This window comes from Nycticebus coucang, chromosome 13, assembly GCF_027406575.1.
Source record: "Nycticebus coucang isolate mNycCou1 chromosome 13, mNycCou1.pri, whole genome shotgun sequence".
NCBI classification, from domain to species: Eukaryota; Metazoa; Chordata; class Mammalia; order Primates; family Lorisidae; genus Nycticebus; species Nycticebus coucang.
The window spans coordinates 82,655,278-82,678,938 of record NC_069792.1 but is presented as its reverse complement, the minus strand read 5'-3'; positions in this window follow the sequence as shown (position 1 = coordinate 82,678,938).

Sequence of the window (23,661 nt, the reverse complement as noted above, 5' to 3'; positions counted from 1 at the left end):
CCCACGAGCAGAGGGCTTACCTTGTGGTAAAGACTGTCTTTATCTATCATCTATTTACCCTCTATCACTGCTTCATTTTCACCAAAAACATAGTAGGCACCATATTTTATCATGTAGAATGTACTCCCATGTATAACACACGTTTTTGCCTCAAACATTCAGGAAAATAATCCTCAAAACAGTGGCCGGCTCTCAGTCAGGAGGGACAAATCTGGGAAGGCTAACATTCTCCTGGTAAATGTGCAGATTACACCACCCTCCCATGGTCACCCACTCTGTGAAGGCCGTCTCCTCCCTCTCTCCAGGTAACCTTTCCCTTCTGGCCACAAAAGGGGCTGTGGCTGAGATGGCCACACACTTGACCAGTTGGGAGGGAGTTTCTTGAGGCCACTTAGCTACCTGGGTCCCTAGAGCTTGTGCAAGGGCTCCCAGTCACCTCTATGAGGCCAGGTCTCAGGCCTCAAACCTTACTGTACATGGCTGCAGCTTACCTTGCGAGCTCTATCACTGCCCCTTCCCCTGATCATGGCACTTGGCCCACTCCCACTGGATCCCAGATCCTCCCAGACCGCTACCCAGCAGACCAAAGCAGGGGGGTGTGTTGGCCCCAGGAAGCCTGCTGGGCTCCCCTGCTCCTGAGCTATAACCCATGTATAGTGTGCATCCTCGTTTTATCTCAAAACTTTGGGCAAAAAAAGTGTGTATTATGCATGGCAAAATATGGTGAGTGCTTTTATTATGTCCACTTTTATAATGTAGAAGCTGAGGCTCAAAGAGATTACATGACATGGCTTGGATTTAAATCTGAATCTTTATTTTTCATCATGTTCAATGAGAGTGACAGAGCCATCGCACACTTCCCTGGCTGCAAGGCCAGCATGTTGATAAAGGAATATCTGAAGGGGAAAAAAACTCTTAAAAGAGAATTGTGGGAGCTTTCCACAGGGCATGTCAGCCTGAGATTGCGTGGATAGAGGTAAGTGGCAAGCAGGTGCCAGAGGGGAAACTGGCTGTAGGGAGCACCTGACATAAAAACTCCTTTTCCTAATTAATCTACAGGATGTAATAAGTTATTCAGTGTGTAGGAGTTACCAAAGGATGTTTAGAGTAAATCATTCTACCATTTATCTCATTTATTTCTCTCAGTACCTTGGCTGACCTTGCCCAGAGAATCCCACACCATCTCTAGCTGGAAAGGGCACAGGCCAATGCTTTATGCCAATGATGTGATCCTCATATATCCCAGCAGAGACCAAATGAATCAGGGTGAAGGAAACAGAATCCTATTACTAGAGATAATTCTGGAAAAATTAGGATGCCTGCCAATTTTCAAGTTAACATCTGTTGTCCTCTCATTCAGCTAATTTCTTTGCATTTCTTCTGCTTGAGTCATTTTCTCATATTCTTAACCTGTACAGACAGAAACCCAAGTCCACTCCTAGTCCAGGAAGTCTTCAATCCAAATATTGCAATATTTTATAAAGATATGAAATGTGCTTATCCTGCTACTAATGCCTTCTTCTGTTAAACATATGTATTAGAAAATGACTTTAAAGTCATCCTTATACATAGCCTAATCCCCTTTCTGTTTGCTAGCTATGGAAATTTAAAAACATGTATGTACATCTTTGACATTCTTCCACTGAGGAATTCGTACCTTTTCTCCTTGTTTTTAGGTGGGATTAAAATTGTACTCATTTTTGTAATGTGGCAGAAATATCACATATGACTTTCAAGGCTGAGTCTTTAAAGGTCATGCACCCTCCTCCTTGCTCATTGGAACACTCTCTCGGGAAGCCCTGAACTTCCATGTAAGCAATCTGACTTTTCGGAAGCCACCATTGAGGGTGAAGTCAAGGCTATATGTTCTAGTCAACAGTCTCACTGGAGTCCATTCTTTCTACAGAACCTACCAAGACATGAGTATAGAAGCTTCCAACTGATCATAGGCTCCAGCCATGAAAACCACCCACTTGCTATTTTAAATGCTTACAGGTGAATCCCCAGATACAGGCAGGAATATGCCATCCTATTGTGTCCTAATAAGATATTTGTCATTTTATGATACTTGGTTTGGTGGTGGTTGTTCTCAGCATATAATCAGAACACCAATATTTTAATATGCTTTCAAGGATAAAATTAAAATAGATGGAATTATATCACTGTTAACGTAGAGCCTTTGCATAGGAATATGTTTTCACCAAAGAACATCGTTTGTCATTTGTATTTCAACAGAGGAAAGACTGAAAGTTTTTTCCCTAGGTCATTTGAATCTTTACCAAAGAATAACTTTATTCACTATCAACAACTTACCTCTTAAAATAATCATGTGGTCATCAGAATATTCGACTTAAAGTCTAAGAAATCTGATTAAAACAAGTTTAAATGTTACAGGGGATTCCTATATGCCTCAGAAGAATACAAGAGTAGCAGAGAGTCAAAGAGCTGTGAAGAACAGGGTATGAATTCAGGAGTTCAGTTCAGCAGAACTTCATTGCTCTCAATATTTGATCTCTGATTGTCTCTCCTTAGCTATATTCAGATATCATTGAAAATGGTAACAAGTATGAAATTTCACATCCTCTCCTGAAGCTATATAAGCAGAAGGATTTTTTTCCCCAAAAAATTATTTAACAATCCTACAAAAAGATCCTGAGTTGACTTGATTGGGTTACATGCCTACCTCTTGGACCAATTATTGTGTTAGAATATGGTGATCTGATTAGTTCAGCCTGAGGGACATGGCATCCTTGTATTGGGGCCTAAATGAGATAAATGACAGTATCTCGTGGGCCACACTGCAATGTGGAAAAAGATGATTGAAGGAGAGGGATATTTATTTAAAGAAAGAAGATGGAAAAGTGAGATGGAAGAAAACATCTTCAAAGCCACTCTACTATACCTTTTCTTCCAGAAGAACATCGAAACTTTATAGTTCGTAGAAGATACTTGGTTCAGGCAGCATATGGTGTTAAGATTCCATAAAAAGTAACATTTTGGAAACTATACCAAGCTTATAGGTATATACATATGCCTTTAAATTAAGTAATTTAAAAATTCTTTAAATTAAGTGATTTATAGAGAAAGGTCAAAGTATTTATTTGAAAAAACTTATGGGTTATTAGAAGAAATTACAGAGCAAATTAAACTTCTTAAAATTATGTATTTTAAAATTTCCCTTTTAAATTATATGCAGAATAAATTGGGTTCTTTTTTTTTTTTTTGGTCGGGGCTGGGTTTGAACCCGCCACCTCCAGCATATGGGACCGGCGCCCTACTCCTTGAGCCACAGGCGCCGCCCATAAATTGGGTTCTTATGTGATTTTACTCAAACAGAAGGAAGAACCTCCAAGACAACCCACAAACCTTCCTATGCATATTATTCATAGAAGTATTTCATAGGCGTGCACATGCTTTTGTACAGACATATTTGTCCACGTGCCTTGGAAGTGCAGAGTATAAAATGCTTTCTTAGCTTGTAAAAATTAATTTCATATTATATGTATATTAGAAGGTGTCTAGATGGTAAAAAAGAGATTGTCATATCACTGGAAAAAATTCTGGACACTGCATTCAGAAAGACCTGGACCCAATACCTTGGCTCAGATACTGTACCTCTTTGAGCCAGTCTCATTTTTTTGTTTAATGGGGGTCATAATAGAGCCATGACATATTTGAGTAAATGATGAAGTCAATCAAGCCAACTTAATTGATTGCTTATGTCAACATTTTGCTTAGGCTAGAGCTTGGGTATAAGAAGCAGGAACGAGTTAGAGACTAGATTTTCTCAGATCTGCTCATTGGTTAAATATGCTCATCACTTCTCTTGTAAAATGTTATTGGAATATAGACACCTCTGCTCATTTATATGTTGTCTGTGGATGCCTTAGTGCTGCCAGGGCAGAGTAGAGTAGTTCATCAAACTATATGGCCTGCAAGACTGAAATAGTTACAGAAGAAAGTGTAATCCTTGCTCTAGTTCAGACTCCTTTAAAGAGGTTAAACTTTAAATACTTACGAATACTATACCACTCCACCCTTCCTTCAGAAACTCTAGTGAGTTAGAATAGAATTTTGACCACTTTGGTTTTCAAGATAAACTCTTCATTGGCCCCTAAGACTGGACTTCAATTGCTGCTTCACCATAGAGCAGGCCAAAGTCCCCAGACTCACTGCCTCTGTCCACCTGTCCTCACCACATGAACTAAAGGCTATTCATAAGCTCTCTGCATCTTTCTTTCTTCTTCAAATTCTATTCTAGAGTGAATGGGAGGGCATACAATTTGGGGTCAAAGAATAATTAACTCTGCAGTAGTCTCCCCTTTTCTACGGTCTCACTTTTCTGCCGTTTCAGTTACTTGCAGATGGTACAATAAAATATTTTGAAAGAGAGTGAGAAAAGGAGAGAGTGCATCACTTAACTTTAATTACAGCATATTGTTGTAATTGTTCCATTTTACTATTAGTTGTTCTTAATTGCTTATGATGCCTAGATTGTAAATCATACTTTATCATCAGCACACACGTAAAAGGAGAAACAGTGTAAATATGTAGAGTTCAGTACTATTTGTGGTTTCAGGCATCCACCAGGGTTCTTGGAACATATTCCCCATAGATAACAGGGACTGTTGTACTGGGACAGAAAGCTGTTAATAATGATAATCTGAGGAAATGAGCACTGAAACTGGGGTACTGGGAAATATTGATTTGAGCATATGAAGAATCTGCTAAAAGAAATAGAAGTGCATTAGCTGGGCGTTGTGGCAGGCGCCTGTAGTCCCAGCTACTCAGGAGGCTGAGGCAAGAGAATCGCTTAAGCCCAGGAGTTGGCGATTGCTGTGAGCTGTGTGACGCCACGGCACTCTACCGAGGGCCATAAAGGGAGACTCTGTCTTTACAAAAAAAGAAAAAAGAAAAAAAAAGAAATAGAAGTGCAGACTAGCAGGGCAGCTATTCAAAAGACAGTGTCCTCTCTGTCTCTCTGCAACTGAAAGCAAAGAGATTTGCTGAATGTTCAAATCACTGCCTGTTGAAGATGTAGTTGTTAATTTATTTAGGTGGAAAAAATGCATGAAGTATGCAGAGAGCTGAAGACAACAGTAAGTATCCAGAAGATGGTGCAAAGTGCCCACAGAGTGACCCAGGTTGAGAAGCCAAAGTAACATGGGATGGAAAAATGACCTACAGAAAACAAACTGAAGCAACCTGGCCCAAAGCAATCTTTGCCATCAGAAGCGAAGTAAAGGAATTTTTGATAGACGGCTCTACAAGTTGAGGCTTAAAAAAGTACGATAAGCTCCTGTGTGATCCAAGGCCTGAAAGCAACGCTGGTGGTGAAAATCTTGTTCCATTAATAAGGCCCAACCTAACCTGGGACGAATATGATTATGGGAGCCTCAGTTTAGAGCATTGGTCCTACAGGCAGGGGGGGCTAAATGATTTCCCAAAGTGTCTTGGAATAAAACATAAAAAGCAGAGTAAGTTATAAGGAAAGAAGTTACAGGTGAAAGCCAGAGAAATTCCCAGGATTAAGTCCAAGGAGTGAAGTGAGGATTTAAACAGGAAACAGGTGTTCAGAAGGCCAAACACCTGGAAGGAATCAGAAGGAATCAGAGTAAATTGCAAGGAGGGAAACCACTAAAATAGACACAAGGGGGAAAGGGCACATCTTTAAGAAGGAGGATGGGCCAGCCAATCTGAAGGCGTAGGACTTAATGAACACACCTTTTGATTTGCTTCTTTCTTCCAAATTTGATGATGTGGGTTTTATTTTGTTTTCATAAAAAGTAATTTTTGTACTTTGTGACCAGTGCTGTTGCAGAAGACTGTTCTAAGTATCCAAGAGGAGTCTTGCAAGATTGTGGACACCTCTATAAAGTAAATGAGGACTTTTTATGGCGTGAACCTCTCGGATTTAAGGCAGACAAGGGATTCTCATACCACTTGCTTTAAGAACTGGGAAACCTATTTTTACAGTGGCTTTCTTCTCACATAGCTTGAATTTATTTATTATGTTAACAGCATCTAGTTAGTCCCAGCTGTTCCAAATACTTACACACTTCATACTCTCACAGTCTATCCCCCTTAAACTTGGGCAAATAGCAACCTTGTGTGTGATTTGCACATTGCCTCGCAAAAACCAGAATTGGTTATGTAGGAAGATTCTGGATAAGCTGGCTACCACATCCTCTGCCATGTGTTTAATACCATCTGGAAGCATTTTGTTTTTCAGAAGACATGCAAGTCATGATTATTCTGTGGTTCATTAGTCTAGAAAATGTTTTCTAAATAAAAAATAATACCTAACAAAAAAAAAAAACACTCAAAAATATAAGAGCAGAACACAAGGATGCAGTTCCTTACCAGCATGATTTTGGTGACCAAGAATTTGGAAAGATCAGATTGCAACTAAATCAACATAGAACCGATATATTTGGGCTGGGAGATGTTTAAATACTAATTGAAATGTGGAAAAAATTAAGAGGCTTATACCTTAAAATAAAATTGTTTAAATGGGTTTAATTCCCAAAGTTACTACCATAATCAAATCTGATAATGTTAAATTTGTGTTTAAAAATAAAGAAAAATAAACTTACTAAATGTAGAATATAAATGTCTGAACACAATAACTAAGAAAACGCCAGGAAGGCTATGTTAACCAGTTTGATGAAAATATTTCAAATTGTATATAAAACCAGTGCATGGTGCCCCATAAATGCATTAATGTACACAGCTATGATTTAATAAAAAAATAAATAAATAAATAAATAAATGCAGAAGTCATTGTTTGTCTCCTTCTTTGCCTATAAATTTCCAAAGAATAATGCCAAAGCATTTTTACCCATGGGTTTTGGTTTATTCTACTAAAGAGAGTAAAGGAGAAACTTCCCCTTAGTTTTTCACTGCTTGAAAAGGATGAATGTGGAACTGAAAGGATTTTATCTGAAGTAACAAGGGTACATGTTGGATCTATTAGTATAGAGTATAAATGTCTTAACACAATAATTAAGTAAATGAGATGAGGTATATATTAATCAGTGTGATGTAAGCGTTCCTAATTCTGTCTGAAATCAGCACATTGTACCCCATAAATGCATTAATGTATACGTGGTCTATGTGTTTATAATTGAATAAAAAAAATTTTAATTAAAAATCAGTAAAAAAATTGATAATTAAAGCTGCTAAAATATGATTATCCCAGGGGGAAGGGAATAAGTATGGGATTACACTCTAGCATAGATTTTTTTTTTTCTTTTTGAGATAGAATCTCACTTTGTCACCCTCAGTAGAGTGCCTGTAGCATCATAGCTCACAGCAACCTCAAACTCTTGGGTTCAAGCGATTCTTTTGCCTCAACCTCCTGAGTAGCCTGTAGGGACTACAGGCACCCACCACAACACCTGGCTATTTTTAGAGATGGGGTCTCGCTTTTGCTCATGTAGAATAGATCTTTTTCTTTTTCTTTTTCTTTTTTTTATTGTTGGGGATTCGTTGGGAGTACAAAGAACCAGGCTGCATTGATTACTTTTGTTAGGTAAAGGCCCTCTTATAATTGTGTCCTGCATAACCCCCCACCCCTTCTCCCTCCCTTCCTCTTTCTGTTCTCTACTTCCTCCACCCCGACCATGTACTAGATCATTAATTTTCCTCATATCAGAATTGAGTACATAGGATTCATGCTTCCCCATTCCTGCGATGCTTTACTAAGAATAATGTGTTCCACTTCCATCCAGGTTAATACAAGAGATGTTTTTGATGACTGAATAGTGTTCCAGGGTAGACATACACCACAGCTTGTTAATCCATTCCTGGGTTGGTGGGCATTTAGGCTGTTTCCACATTTTGGTGATTATAAATTGAGCTGTGACAAACAGTCTAGTGCAAGTGTCTTTATGGTAAAAGGATTTTTTTCCTCTGAGTAGATGCTCAGTAATGGGATCACAGGATCAAATTGAAGCTCTACTTTGAGTTCTTTGAGGGTTCTCCACACTTTCTTCCAAAATGGTCGTATTAGTTTGCAGTCCCACCAGCGGTGCAGAATAGATTTTAAAAACTCAAAAACCTTTGGAAGCTGGGAATAAATGCAGGAAATAGCAAAACACAGACAACATGGAGAGATGATGACTGTGGAAAATGAGAGAATGTATTTTCCATTGAAACTGAAAAAAAAAAAGAAAAGGAGAGACGTGGGGTGGCACCTGTGGCTCAAGGAGTAGGGCGCCGGCCCCATACACCGGGGGTAGTGGGTTTAAGCCCAGTGCTGCCCAAAACTGCAATAAATAAATAAATAAATAATAAAACACTCCTTTAAAAAAAAAAAAGAAAGAAAGAAACTGAAATTCGCAATTGCATCATTTAAAAAACAGCATGGTGCAGCAACAGCAAAGTGTTCTGTATCTTGAATATCATCAGTGTTTGATGCAATCCAGAATTTTCCATGATTCACTGTCCTGCAGAAGATAAACATTATTGAATACTTTAATAATTCAATGAAAAGTTTCATTGAATCTGAACTCTCTGAGGTAGACGTGATTATTTCCATTTCACAGAAGAGGAAACTGAGGTTACAGTCTAGAATAATTCCTGCAGAGTAGGCATTCAAAAAACATTTGTTGAAAATCTGAAGGAAGGTCATATCCTTTCCCATCTGTATTTTATATCGTTTACTATCACGTGGGGCGCAGACAGTAAATGTGATGTTCCTTTGTGTATTGGAGTCCTATTAGATTTTGTCAGCACGGGACACTAAAGAGAACCGGAAGGCAGGAGGGAAGAAGGAGCTTCCTCCTTGAGCTTGCTGTTCCATTCAGCATCACACCAGCTACTGCCCTTCTCCCAAGAAAAGTGTCTGGTTCCACTCTTCAGCTTCCTTGGCACTTCCAGACCTGGCCTTACTGAATTCCCTCAGAGTGAATAGCAGCAGCCAGACAGGGCCTCTCGTTCAGAGACAGAGCCCTAACTCTCCGAGCTTTCTCCTCCAAGCTCTCGATGTATCAGCTTCAATCAGGTTTCGTTCCCTCCCCAGAAGCCAGAATCCTCCTCAGAGGTTGCCATCAGAACTCTGCAAGATCTTATCGGATTGTGAAAAGCCCCAACGTCTTCCCTGTATCCCCCTAGCCTAGGTATGAAAGCTAGTTCTTGTGTCACCTCAGTGTTCATTGTTGCTGTTTTGTTTTGTTTTCTGTTATCAGATGTCCAATCCCAGACTAACCAATTCTCAATATTATCTCTGTGAAATGCTTAACATGATTCTGGTTTCCTGACTGGGTTATGCCTAAGTCAGGATAGCTACCTTATAGAATGGATTTGGAGATTAGCGTATACCTAGTTCATAGCAGATTCTTACTAGCTATTATTTGATTTCTTACTTAGAGAAATCTACTATACCATTACCACTCTCTCCCAGGTTAATACCATCTGCGTATGTAATAACTATACCTTCTGTGCCTTTACCCAAGATAATGCCACTAATGTTGGCTAGAACAAGGCTAAGGATATAACCCTGGTTCACATCAACAGAACCCATGTTCAAAACTGGATTCTCTCTTTTAGTTATACTATTATCTTTTTACAGTGGGCATATACTATTTTTATCATTGGATCATAAAACAATAAAGCTATTTCCATTTTACGAAAAAAATTTTAGTGCTTTAAACAAGTTTTGGCAACAACATAATGGACTGAAAAAAGTGCTGGCTTGGGAAATACAATCTTAGCTCTGCCATCAACTAAAGAATGTCTGGCTGTGAAAACATCACTGAACTGCTCTGCTTTCCATTCGCCTCAAAAATTAAATGACCAAGATTTCTCTTAACTTGTTTAGCCTAAACAAACACAAGCATTAGGTTTTTCATATGTAATATCACTGAGATATTTCTGACAACAAAATTATTTTAAACTTACTATATTTCTAAGAGCAAGAAGCTGAATTCAAAGAATGATTGCTCTCTTCTTTAAGCAGATAGGAAGTTAGCTATATTAAACCCAGAAAAAGTCAAGTACAGTAAATGTCTCAAAAATACTAGTACTTTGTGTTTAATTCACTTTGAGCCTAAGAGGGAGAGAAGTTGGTCTAGTTGAAATCGTAATTGTAAGGAAGCTGTACAGGCCATCTCACCATAAAAGAGGACTTCTGTGAGGATGACAGGCCTGGTGCTATGATGTGATCACAATGCTATCTAATATTATGGGAGTAGAGTATGTGCTGAACTTGCCAACTAGAACATCAAGTTCAGTTAACAATTTTTTGTGGCCCCCAAATTGCTACTGTGGCCTTCAGTTGTCTCTTCACCAGGGACTTCAAATAGTGCAGCTGACATCGCAGGCAGCAGCAGCCGAAGTGTTTGGAAAGAAAGAACCACAACCACTGAAACCAAAGAATTTTTGCAGCTGCCCTAGTGTCCACGTAAAGATCCTCATTCCAAAGTAGTGAAGTGTCAAGAGCCTGAAATATCTGAAGAAAGAAAATTCCAGCTCAGAAGAAAGAGTTTATCCCCATGATCACCTCTCTAATAAAACACTTTTCCTGGTCCTTATCTTCCATCATTCCGTCTTTCTTTCCTTCCTCCTTCCTTTTCTCTTCCCCTTCCTTCCTTCCTCTCTGTATTCCTGTCTTCTTCCCTTCTTGCCTTTTACCTCTCCTCCCTTTAAAAAAAATTGGTCCCAATGTTTATTAAGCTATTGCAATACTAAAATGTATTCATACAGAGATAAAAATGTACAGCTTCTAAATTCAGGTAGCTCTCAGTACAGAGAGCAAAAATAAAACCACCTATTACAGTAGGACTGAGTATTATAGACTGTATTCAGAGTACAAGCAAGATTCTGTGGGAGTACACAGTAAGTCACGGTGGGAAGTCAGTGTCACAAAAAGACAAATGCTCGATATGACTCATGAAAAATGCACTTGAGTGGTGTGACAGGAGGAAGAAGGAAGGACGAGCCACTTGGGCAGAACAAGTGGAATGGGAGTCAGCAGTCGTGTGGAAGAAGCCCAGCACGTGTGCAGGCGTCTGAGAGCAGAGGAGCGTGATTGCCGGGAAGGCTGTGAAGGACCCAGGCTAGATACAGCGGAGACCACAGGTAAGGTACGCCAGGCAGGCTTGTGTCTCCTTAGTAATTTGGGGGTCAGCAAGGATAGACTACAGCAGATAACACCGGGGGGGAAACGGGAAAAGACATTAGTGACTATTGAGGTGTTTCAGAGCTCTAGGAGAGTTTGGGTTAAGATTGTGACAATTGGGGTGGAGAGAAAAGGACAGATAGGAGACACCAGCAGCATAGACCTGCACGACTGTCTACTGAGGGTGTGGCTGAAAGAGGGAAATGAGAGTCTAGAGTTATTCCTAAGACTTATTACTGCTATTTATTTTGGTCTTAGTCAGGTCTCAATTTTATATGTTTTATAGGAAACATTGAGTCCTTATGTTTTGTAGGGGAAAAAAAAAATAAGCTCTGCCTGATGTATACGCCCTTCTCTTTAGCAATGGTACCTGAAGAGCTTTCATCATGGCAGTTCATTCCTGTTTTTGCAAAGACATGTGGTTTCACAGAAATTCTGGATTACCATGCATATCACACTAGGCAGGAGCAAAACTGTAAGCCCTTCAATGAAGCACCTAAACAAAGTTCTTCAGAAAAGTAATCCTGAAAAAAGGGAATAAATAATTTTCCTCAAGGTATCCTTAGGCATAACTTTTATCTCTCATGTTGCTTTTAATACATAGATGACGTTGTTTAAGAACAACGTTTTTACCAGCACCAGGGAACTATGTGTAAATGTCAAAATAACAGTTTTGTTATTTGAAGCGTCAATACACTACTACATATACACAAGAATGATAATTCCCATTTGTGCTACACATTCTTAACTACATCTAAGAAGAATCTCTCCATCGGAAGGAGATATTTTAGTTAAGCTGGATACAAATTGTTTGGGACATGGGGAGGAATATTGGATACTAGTGCTCTAATACCAGAAAATGGAGATGAACAGAATAGAAAAATAGAAGAATATTATTTAAGGAAACAGTCCTTAAATATCTTCCCATAGTTTAGCCACAGGGTACAGGTTAGGGCTAGAGATACATAGCAGGAATCATTAAAAATTGCACAGAGGAAAATAAAGGAAAAATATATGAAATCCTAGGAAATTCTGCATTTAAGGAGAAAAAATAAGAAGCCTATAAAATAAGCCATAAAGTTCAAAAGCGTAGAGATCCTATTTGATAGCATCAGATCAGATCACATTGAAGTGATGATCACTAAGCAAAGATGTGAAGGATTTAGAGAGCCCGCTATGCGGATATATAATGGGAATCATTTGAAGCCTATGGAAAAGCCAGTCCAAGGTCCCTGGGAAGGGCCAGTAATGTTAGCTGGAGTGCAGTGGGTAAGCTGGGGAACTGAAGGGTGGAGATACGAAGAGGGAGGATCACGTAGGCACCTAAAGCAGCGGTTCTCAACCTGCTGTGTCAACCCCTTTATAACAATGAAAATACATCCTGCATATCAGATATTTACATTTTGATTCATAACAGTACCAAAATTATAGTTACAAAGTAGCAACGGAAATAATTTTATGGTTGGGGGTCACCACAATATGAGGAACTATATTAAAGGGTCGTGGCATTAGGAGGCATCAGGAAGGTTGAGAAGCACTGACCTAAAGCCACTTGTCTTTTCCTCTGAGTGAACTGGGATACACTGTGGGTTTCTACAGAGGATGGCAGCCACTCTGCCCACTATATTTGGAATAGGCTACAGGGCAGGCTGAAGTGGGTAGACACAGAGCAACCAGTTAGAACTCCATGTGGTGAGAGACAATGATGCTCAAAGAGGGAGAGTGAGAGTGGAGGACACAAGAACTGGTTGGATTGTGGATGTCTCTTAAAGGTGGAAACAATAGTTCTACCAGAAATTTCGAGTAAATTATATGTAGAGTGTAGCAGGAAAAGAAGATCCCAGGAATATTCTAAGTGTTTTCTTTCCAGAAAAACTTCAAGGATAGAATGGCCGTAAGTGGAGATGGAAAAAGCCGTAGGCAGAAGTTCAGAATCCAGCTTTGGACATGTTAAGGTTGAGGTAAGTCTTAGCTATCCAAAAGGAGATTTCAAGAAGCTGGTTGTTATGTAATTCTGGTGTTTGGGAGACAGATATAGGGCAGAGATATAAGTTTATGGGTACTTGGCGTCATAAGGGAACTTAAAGTTCTGTGACTAGCTATAAAATCAACAAACAGCAAATGTAGACCAGAAGCCTTATCTTAGATTGTGCACTGGAGTTCTCCATCAATATGGAACCGGGGATAAGAAACCAGTATTGAAGACAGACAGTTGCCAATTAAGTAGGAAACAAAGCAAAGAAGTATGGTGGCCTAGGGGCAAAGTGTTCAAAGTATACAAGTACACGTGTACTAGAAGGACAGAGGGAATGGTCTAGAAAGTTAGATGCTACCAACAGATCAGGATGTGGCCTAATATTTGCAAGGGATTTAGTAACATGGAAGTAATTAGTGGACTTGAGAAAAGAAGTTTAAATGGAATACTGATGGTAAGAGACTTGTTGGAAACTCTTCTAAGGAACATTTATGTAAATGAGCATAAAGAAATTGGACAGCCTTCTACTTATAAAGAAATTAGTAAGTAGAGTAAAAAAAGTTTATCTGTAATTTAAGATGAGAGAAATAGCACTATCACCAAGTGATCAAATAATTTCAACAGAAAAGCAGCAGAAAATATATGAAGCTGATAATGCAGCCCACAGGCTTTAGATCTTCACCCTCAGATCTTGAGTGCCCTGGTTTGTCTCTGATAACTACAAACAGAATTATTTTGTTTTTCTTTTTATACTTTATTCGTGTATTGTAGTTGTTCTCTGGTAGAAGGATGAGTTTGCTGTAAATGACTTGACTTTACAGGAAAGGAATTGAGACTCAAATAGAGTAATTAATTACCCAAAGTGAGGCAGCTAGCAAACAATGAAGGTGACATTATAACCCAGAACTCTGATCCCAGTGACTACGTTCCTAACCGATTGTTTTAATTTGTTGTATTAGATTCAGTTTTCCCACAAAATACTAATACAGCTACAAAATACTTCATAGTATCCTATGTTTGAAAGAATTTTGCTTCAAACCATTATGTTTTACTTACTTGTTCTATTTTTAAATTATATCAGCATAAAAATAAAGGCATATTCACTCACAGTAACCTATACTTAGCAATAAACATTAGGCAATTCTTAAACAAACACGAGGAATTACTAGGACAACTGAAATAACATGAGCTTACAGTGTGCCAAGAGGTCACATGCACTTAAAGGAATGGGAAAAGTGATTCTGTATTGTTTATTGCACTTTTGTTGAAATAAACTCTGGATGTATAATTTTTCCTATGAAGAAGTGTGGTTTTCCTGATGGTTTTTATGAATCTTTGTAGCATACAATTGATGGTTTTTCAGTTATGAAAAGAATTACTAATATGTACCCAAACATACTTGTTGACGGTAAGAACTTTTAAACACTGCCTAGAAAGTTATGGCTTAAAGTTGTGGATTTAATGACTCTATTTTAAGTAATGGCTTAAAGTTGTGGATTTAGTGACTATATTTTAACGGTTATGTCCCCTCAACTAACAAATCCAGTCATAAGACCAATAACCACACCAAATGCTGTGAGGTGAGTTAAATAGTGTCCCCAAAATATGTCTGTGTTCTAATCCCAAGAACCTATGAATGTTACCTTATATTTAAAGATTCTTTGCAGACATAAAGTTGAGGATCTTGAGATGAAGAGATTATCTTGGCTTATCTGAGTGATGCCAAATTCCAATGACAAGTGTTACTAAAATTGTGAGACAGAGAAAGATTTAACACACGCATACTTATATAGAGGAGCCCATGTGATGAAGGAGACGGAGACTGCAGTGATGTGACTATAAGCCAAGGGATACTGACAGCCACCATAATCTGAAAGATGCATGGAATTCATCTTCCCTAGAGGCCATAGGCTAGAAACTTGTAAGTCAAGCACTGCTGCTGGTAGACAACTCAGGTGGTCCTGCTGAAACCTCCATCTCAGACTTCTGACATCCAGAGCTGTGAAAGAATACGTTTCTGATAATTTTTTATGAAAGCCTTGGGAAATTAATACACTTCACCTAACATAAATTTAAATGTAGCATTTATTAATTACATCAAGTTCTACTTCTTTTATAATCTTGCCTAGAAAAACTAATTTATTTCAGCTTTGTTTTCTTCCAATTTTTTTCAGTGCAGCTAGTACATAACTTACATGCTTTTTGATTTTTTAGCTCTATGCATCACACAATTCAGCATTTGATCTTATTTTCTCATTTATTCGTGGTTACATTCTTCTTTCCAACTAAGCTGTGGGTCCCTGTGAGCTGAAACTAACTAGTAATTCGTATATTCACATTGCTCCCAAATAAACTGATTAATTGAAATTGTTCAAATAAATAGGAGACTAAGAACTTTCAGAAACCTATAACATAAAAACAATGGGACACAAAAGAAGAAATAGAAACTTCAATGTCAAACAGACCTGATTTTCAATGTTGTTTCAACCATTTCCAGTTTTGTTACATGGTGTCTGTTACAGAGATGCTGAATTTCAATTTCCTTATCTGTAAACAATGATAATACTCCCCAATGCTGTGCTGTTGAAAAGAATCACAACAACGTCTTAAATAGATATTGGTCTAATTTTTTCTCCTAGAGTACATTCATTCCTGTGATAATAGCTCCTAATTTTGGCCCATTAGGTAATAAGGTCTCCTGTGATAACAGTCAAGGTGTCATCTGCTCCTCCTCAATGGGTATGTCAGGTGACTCAGGGTGCACGATGAGACTCTCTTCATGTAATTTGAATCTCAAAATCAACGATAATTAAGACTGAAAGAAAGGTTGAAAATGCCTTCCTAATTAAGGAGCCCTGAGCTATTTCATCATTTCATGTACCATAGAAATCCCAAATGTCCTGAAGGACAGGATCCTTTCATTCATTTCCTAAGAATGACATGCCCATAATTTTCCTTTTTACTTACCATTTTTGCCCATATTTTTGAAGGAAAAAATAAAGATCTGCATTACACATGAGTGGTACTAATTCTGTGTCTATATAAATGTTGTTAATTCTTTTACACTTATGCATTGAAAGTGTAAGTCTAGAAAACATGAACAACATCCTTATGCAAAATTATACCCCAGCATATGGTGAATATCTAAGTTAACTTGCTGTGATACCTGGCGTACTTGACCAGCTAACTGCAACCTCTTCATGTATCAGTAAACAGGCTCTTTAAGGCCCTACTAACGAAAGAGCAGATGACACGGATGCAGTCAGCTAGTGATGATTTAACACCTACAGGCAGAATCAAGAAACCATCCATCACTCAGGTTTGTAATTGGATCCTAAGATCCTGGAATGGAGGACCTCAAGAGGAAAGTCACTGTAAAATTGTTTAAAAAATGCATCATCAGCAATGCTGCAGATGGTACTACGCAGAATGAAATTTACCAGGATGAGTAAAGGGACTCTTTAGAAGACATCAGTAATATATTAATTCAAGAAGAGGATGGTTTGGGTATTGACAGGATGAACACATCTTGGTCTTCTAGAAAGCATAAATATTGTAACAGTACATAAAATTTCTTGTACCTTGTATCTGTTCTTGAGTTTTGTAATTATTTGTTACATAAAATTCATTATACCATGATATGTTAAAAATAAGTGCTAAAATACCTTTATGATACAAAAAACAAGTACCTAAATATAAACAAATAAACATTAGAATTAAAAAAATATATATTTTTCTCCCAAATGTTTGCGCTAAAAACATGGGTGTGCATTGTACATGGCAAAATACCGCATTATACATTTGCCAGAGATAGCAGTTTTTTTGTAATTTTTAACCAGACTCCTGAAGGATATGCATTCAGTACAGTGGGCAGGTATCCAATAAACAATGGTAATTATCTACTAGAACGCACTACCACACACAAAATGGACTAACACCTACAATTATCATTTTATTCCTCTGTATCTCCATTGTGAAAAATCCTGTATTCCAAGGGACAACAGGCGATGTCTGAGACATTTTTGTTTTTGTTTTTAAAATCTATTTTCTTTATATTTATTTATTTATTTATTTATTATTGAGGATTCATTGAGGGTACAGAGAACCAGGTTACACTGATTGCATTTGTTAGGTAAAGTCCCTCTTATAATTTTTTTGTTTGTTTGTTTGTTTTTTAATTTTATTTTATTTTTTTTATTAAATCATAGCTGTGTACATTGATATAATCATGGGGCATCATTCACTAGCTTCACAGACCGTTTACCAAGTTTCACATATACCCTTGTAAGATGCACCGCTGGTGTAATCCCACCAATCCCCTTCCCTCTACCCCCCTCCCCCCTCCCTCCCCTCCCTTTCCGCCTTCCCCCTATTCTTAGGTTGTAACTGGGTTATAGCTTTCATGTGAAAACCTTAAATTAGTTTCATAGTAGGGCTGAGTACATTGGGTACTTTTTCTTCCATTCTTGAGCTACTTTACTAAGAAGAATATGTTCATTTTTGGTTGTCACAGCCGGGGAGCTGCTACATAGGCATCTGGTAAGTAGAGACCAGGGGTGCTGTGAAGCTCATCTAATAGCATGAGACAGAGTCTCACAACAGAGAATTATGTGGTCCGAAATGTTAATAATGTTAATAATAATTAACATAATTAATACTTGTGGTTTTAATCACTTAATTTACTACACAAGGAAAAAAATGAATCAAGGCAGTGATTGCCACAAATGTTAAGAAAATTTTGAATTCATTTTCAGCAATGTGCCTACTGATTTGATCAATGTGCATAAGCCATGCATTGCCGTGGTCTTTGATGCTTTCTTTAAAACCTTATACTAATCAGCATTGTCGTTTCTCTTTTCCTTCACCCTCGCTATATCCACAGTTTCTTCAATGGAAGAACCATCTCATCCTTGAATGTGACACCACATCACATCTTTAATGAGTCTCTGGCATCAATGTTTCTCCCTGCGGGAAATGACCTAATCAACATCATTACATAGTAAACCAAACCAAAACAAAACAAAACAACAAAAAGTCAGGGACAAGTCAGAGAAAACCAAATGTCCTTTTACATTCCAAGTAATCTGTTCCCTATTTCTTCGTAACTGTATTGCCCATCAGCAATACATGGTTTTGATAATGATGAGGATAATGAGATGAGCTTCACAATGGCTTAGAAAGTGAAGAAATTACCAGAGAAAAAAATAAGACCTTCATGTAGGAAGGAATTAACTTGGTTTATATGATAACGGTGCTTAATCATTTAGCTAGTGATTGGTAACTGAGGCGATCTTTATGAATGATGAGCCACAGGCATTAATTCCAGTTTTATTTCTCGGGTTCTCTTGTTTAAGGACTTTTTTTATTAAATACTTTACTATCTGGCAAGCTAACGTAATTCACAATTACATGATTAAGAGGTTCTTAAAGGTGGGCGGCACCTGTGGCTCAAAGGAGTAGGGCACGGGTCCCATATGCCGGAGGTGATGGGTTCAAACCCAGCCTTGGCCAACCCCACCCCCCCCACACACACACACACAAAGAAGTTCTTAAAGACTGCCACTACTGGGTTTCACCAAACTGCTGGTTTTAAATGATTCGCTAAATAGAGAAATACCAAATGGAAACAGCAGGATGAAAATAGCTTTGAGTAATTTCCCAGAACCAGAAACATATCCCAGTTATTGTTTTCTTTTTAGAATGGTTACAACCATAACTCTCTTTAATGAGCAACTACAAACTCATTAAATTCCCTTAAATTCCAGTTTAGTGAAATGTTTGGTTATTTTTTGAGCTAATGGTATCCAAATGAACATTTATTCCGATTAAAATGATCTGTCTTCTCAGAATCCTCAGCCAGAGTCAAATCTGGGGATGTAAGAAAGTGGTTCCCACCTCTCATCACTGCTAGTAACAACAGATGATGAGGTGCGGGCATATCTTGGAGATTAGAATTCATTCCAGCTACTGAAACCAGTACTGTGGAGATTATCAATATAGCTCTCTGGATCCCTGAGGAATGAACAACTAAAGCATGTGTAGATGGTGGTCTTCTCAAAAGGGTATCCTGGAAAGCGGAGGATGGGACTAACTCATTTTCACCTCTACCTTCTACTTGCTAGTTGTTAGACCTTCAGAAGTTAGTAAGGTCACTGAACCTCAGTTTCCTCATCTATCAAATGGGAGCAATATTACATAAATAATAATGCCTCTCTTATTTTCACCGAGGAGTTGCTGCTAAGTTCACAAGTGAATGTGATGTTTGTAAAGATGTTTATAAAAGCTGTGCAATGTAAATTGCTATAAATATGAATAGTCTTCAGTGGAAAAGTATGCAGGTAATTTGTCTGTTTTCATGGAATTGTATTTCAGTTCCTATAGTCCAAAGACTTGTTCATGAAAACTGTATCATCTTAATTATTGAGTGTATGTACACAGATCAAACAACAAAATTACCATAACCATCTGACAATTTTCAGTAAATTATTTTCTACTATATTATGAATTTGGAGTCCAAAATTCTAGGGTTAAGTCTCAAATTTGTCACTTACCAGCTACAAAACATGATGTAAACTAATTAATCCTTAATTTCTTCACGTGTTTGATTTATAAATCATATAGCACATTGCCATGAACATCAAATGACTTAATATAAAGTGCCTAGCATAATAATAAACAATATACAATGAAACCTCTATATGGACCACCCGAGGGACTGTAACAAACCAGTTAACATGGAGGGGGTCAACATAAGGAACTTCCATTGAGTACTTGTGCACAGCCAGTCTATGCAAATTAGGTAAACTTAGGCAGGTGCTCAATGTAAGGAGGTGGTCAACCATGCAGGTTCTACTATGCATAGCAAATAATATTAGGACTTTAGAGACACCACCAACATACTTAGGATTATCTCTAATTTCTTTTCCCTTAAACTTCCCAGTAAACAGATGGCCCAAATTCTATACTACTTTGAATGAACAACAACCAATGAGTGATATTTATCATGATTTTATTGCTGTGTAAATATGTATATATGTGTGTGTGTATGTATGTCTATAAACTTGCTTACTCAATTTTCATATTTACCCTGATTGATACTTTTCATTTAAATTTCTTGTCCTGCCAACATTATTATTCCATAACCAAAACCCACAGTTAATTAATCTCATAATAATCATAAGCCAGTACTAAAGTAATTATTTTTTTCAGATAGAAGAAAACGCTACAAATGCTCCAACAGTTAAATATATGCAAACATTCTTCCTTGGTATCGTGAAGAATCAGACTAAACCTAACAGCTAAAGCTTAAAAACCTATTTTCTCCATGGAAGAATCTATTTCAGTGGGCTTGGGTTTCCATGCAACAGGATTTGGCTTTATTTTATTAACTATATACTGTCTGTTGCCATCCTTTGTCTATGACCACCCACAGAAATTTGAATGCTTCTATTAATGGTAAACCACCAGCCTCAGTGCAAGCCCAGCAGTAATTCTATAGCCAGTCCTATTCTAGACAGAAGAAATCAAAAGGCCTTCAGAATGTAACTTATTGACACATAGGGTTTTAACTATGTATAAACTACATTATGTCTATATAGGCAAGCAGGTTGAATCAAAACTCTTTTTTAGCATCTCTGTAATCAAGCACATGGTCGGCTACTTGCTGCTTACAAAATCCAATAACAAGAACAAGGTGGAGAAAAGTGATTTTAATCCAGAGCTAGCAGTGTGGAAATGGTGAAGGCTCCTGCCTCAAAGAAACCATTGCAAAGTCTTGGACTGGGCATAGGCGTTTAGAAGGGAATTTGGTATAAAGGCCATGCAGGAGTGGTAAGGAGGTACTGGTCATCATGATGACCATCTTAAATTATTGCTTCACTTTATAAATGGGACATTTATCAGTAGATTAACTGTCATCTTGAGGTAGTCTCCTGGTGGAGGTCTGGATTGTTTCAAGACTCAGCCTCTGAAACTTCTAAATAAACATATAATTAGAAGGAAAAACTTGTGCAATAGAGTTTCTGGTGAAAAAAAGGAAGGTAAATATCAGTATTTCCTCATTAAGAAATAGGCAGGAAATTTCAAAGTGGAGCATTGAAAATCAGGGCATTGGTTACATCTCTACATGACTGTGATCAAATTAATGCCAAAAAACATTTTGGGTTTTTTTTTTCCTTTTTCCTTTTTCTTTCTTTTTTTTTTTTTTTTTTGGTCAGAGGATAGCAAGATGGTATTGACATTTTGGGATTGGCTAGAGCACTAATATTTTGGATCTTTACATTTTTCAAATGATTGAAAAACAATCTCCATAATGTAGAGAAACTTGGTGGTATTTACTACACCTGGTGTTCATATACTTGCCAAGGAAGGAAGTATTAGTGCAGGTAATTAGAAGTTGATTTGCTGGGCAGTGCCTGTGGCTCAAGGAGTAGGGTGCTGGCTCCATATACCAGAGGTGGTGGGTTCAAATCTGACCCTGGCCAAAAACTGCAAAAAAAAAAAGTTGATTTGCTGTATCACAGAGTAGGTTTAGTACATAGTAGGTTTAACTGCTAAAGTTAACTGGTGCTTTAAGAACAGCTAAATAGTTTTCCAAAGTGGTTGTACCATTTGTTCCTTTCCCACAGCAATATATGACTATTTCTGTTCTTCCACATTCGTGGCAATATGTGTTAGTCTTTTTATTTTAGCCATTCTTGTGGGTGTATATCACATTGTAATTTTAATTTGTCATTCCCTTACATGTTTATCCTGAATATTTTTTCACTTGTTTATTAGCTATCCATCCCTTTGTACATATATATATATATTTGTGTGTGTGTATGTGGTGAGTGTGTTTGTAATAAATCTGTTCAAGTCTTGTGCGGATATATATATGTGTGTGTGTGTGTGTGTGTGTGTGTGTTGTTTGTCTTTTTCTTATTGAGTTTTGGGAGTTTTATAACATACTATAGAAAAAGTCCTTTTTCAGGTAGACATTTTGTAAATATTTTCTCCCAGTCTATAGCTCACTTATCTATTTTCTTATTGGTGTCTTCCAATGAGACTTTAATTTCAATAAAGTCTAATTCTTTAATTTTATTTATTTTATGGTTAGTACTTTCTGGGTTTTCTCCATGACGTTTTTGCCTGTCCTAAGTTCATGAAGATACTTACCAATCTTTTCTTATGGAAGCTTTACAGGCTTAGCCGTTATGCTTAGTTAGGTTCATGAACCATCTTGAATTAATTTTTCTCTCTTGTGTGTCTGCATCAAATCTGACTTACTAGCCTGCTATGGTCTAGATGTGGTTTGTTTGTACCCCCCAAAACTCATGCTGAAATATGATCCCCAGTGTGGGGGTGTTGAGGGGTGGGGCATAGAGGGAGGTGTCTGCTTATAAGGGCAGATCCTTCACAAATGGCTGGCTTTGTGCTGTTCTTCTGGATATGAGTGTGCTTGCTGTCACAAGTGGATCAGGTCTGTCAAGAATGAATTAGTTCCCGAGGGAGCGAGACCCTACAAAGCTAGAACAACTCTTAGCCTTTTCCCTCTCCTCATGTGTCACCCCTTCTTTTACCTTCTTCACCATGTGGTGACACAGTACAAAAGCCATGATCAGAAGCCTAGGATGTGACCTTGAACTTCCCAGCCTACAGAACCATGAACTAAATAAACCTCCCCCCCTTTTTTTTTTTAGTAAATTACCAAGTCTGGGGCATTCTTTTATAGCAACACAAAACAGAGTAAGAGATATTCTTTAGCAAAAGCACTCCTTTTTCAGGGGTTCATGCTATGTCTAAAAATTTGGGAAGGGCCCTACTTCTACCCACTCAATACTTAACTCTGCCACATATCAGTGTTCCTTGAACTAAAATAATTAGGAAAACTTTTTCAAAAATGAATGTCAGAACAAACAAGTTATGTAGAGAAGGAGATAATCAACTTGTCAGGAGGCAGCAAGACTTAACAAGATCTAAGAACGTACAAAATTAAATAGAAAATACTCATCTGGGAAAGTAGAGATTTCTTAAAGACGTGGTTATGTCAATAAGTAAGACTCTCATTAAAAAAGTAAGTGTAAACTACTCCAAAATAACCCAGGGTCGATTTAACTTTGAAGGTCCAAGGATATTAAAGGTCAAATGTAGGGCGGTGACTGTGGCTCAGTCGGTAGGGTGCCGGCCCCATATACTGAGGGTGGCGGGTTCAAACCTGGCCCCGGCCAAACTGCAACCAAAAAATAGCCGGACGTTGTGGCGGGTGCCTGTAGTCCCAGCTACTCGGGAGGCTGAGGCAAGAGAATCGCTTAAGCCCAGGAGTTGGAGGTTGCTGTGAGCTGGGTGAGGCCACCGCACTCTACCGAGGGCCATAAAGTGAGACTCTGTCTCTCCAAAAAAAAAGAAAAAAGGTCAAATGTATTTGAGTTCAAAAAAGGGAAGCTATAGTAATATAGCTGTGTTACTCCTCTCTAGGAAAAACACACTAGAGTAGTGTTTTAATGTACTCTGTCCCAATGCTTCTACAACTTAGATGTCTGCAAATTACAGGAATGTGTTTATACATGGGAAGGTGGGGGTGGCT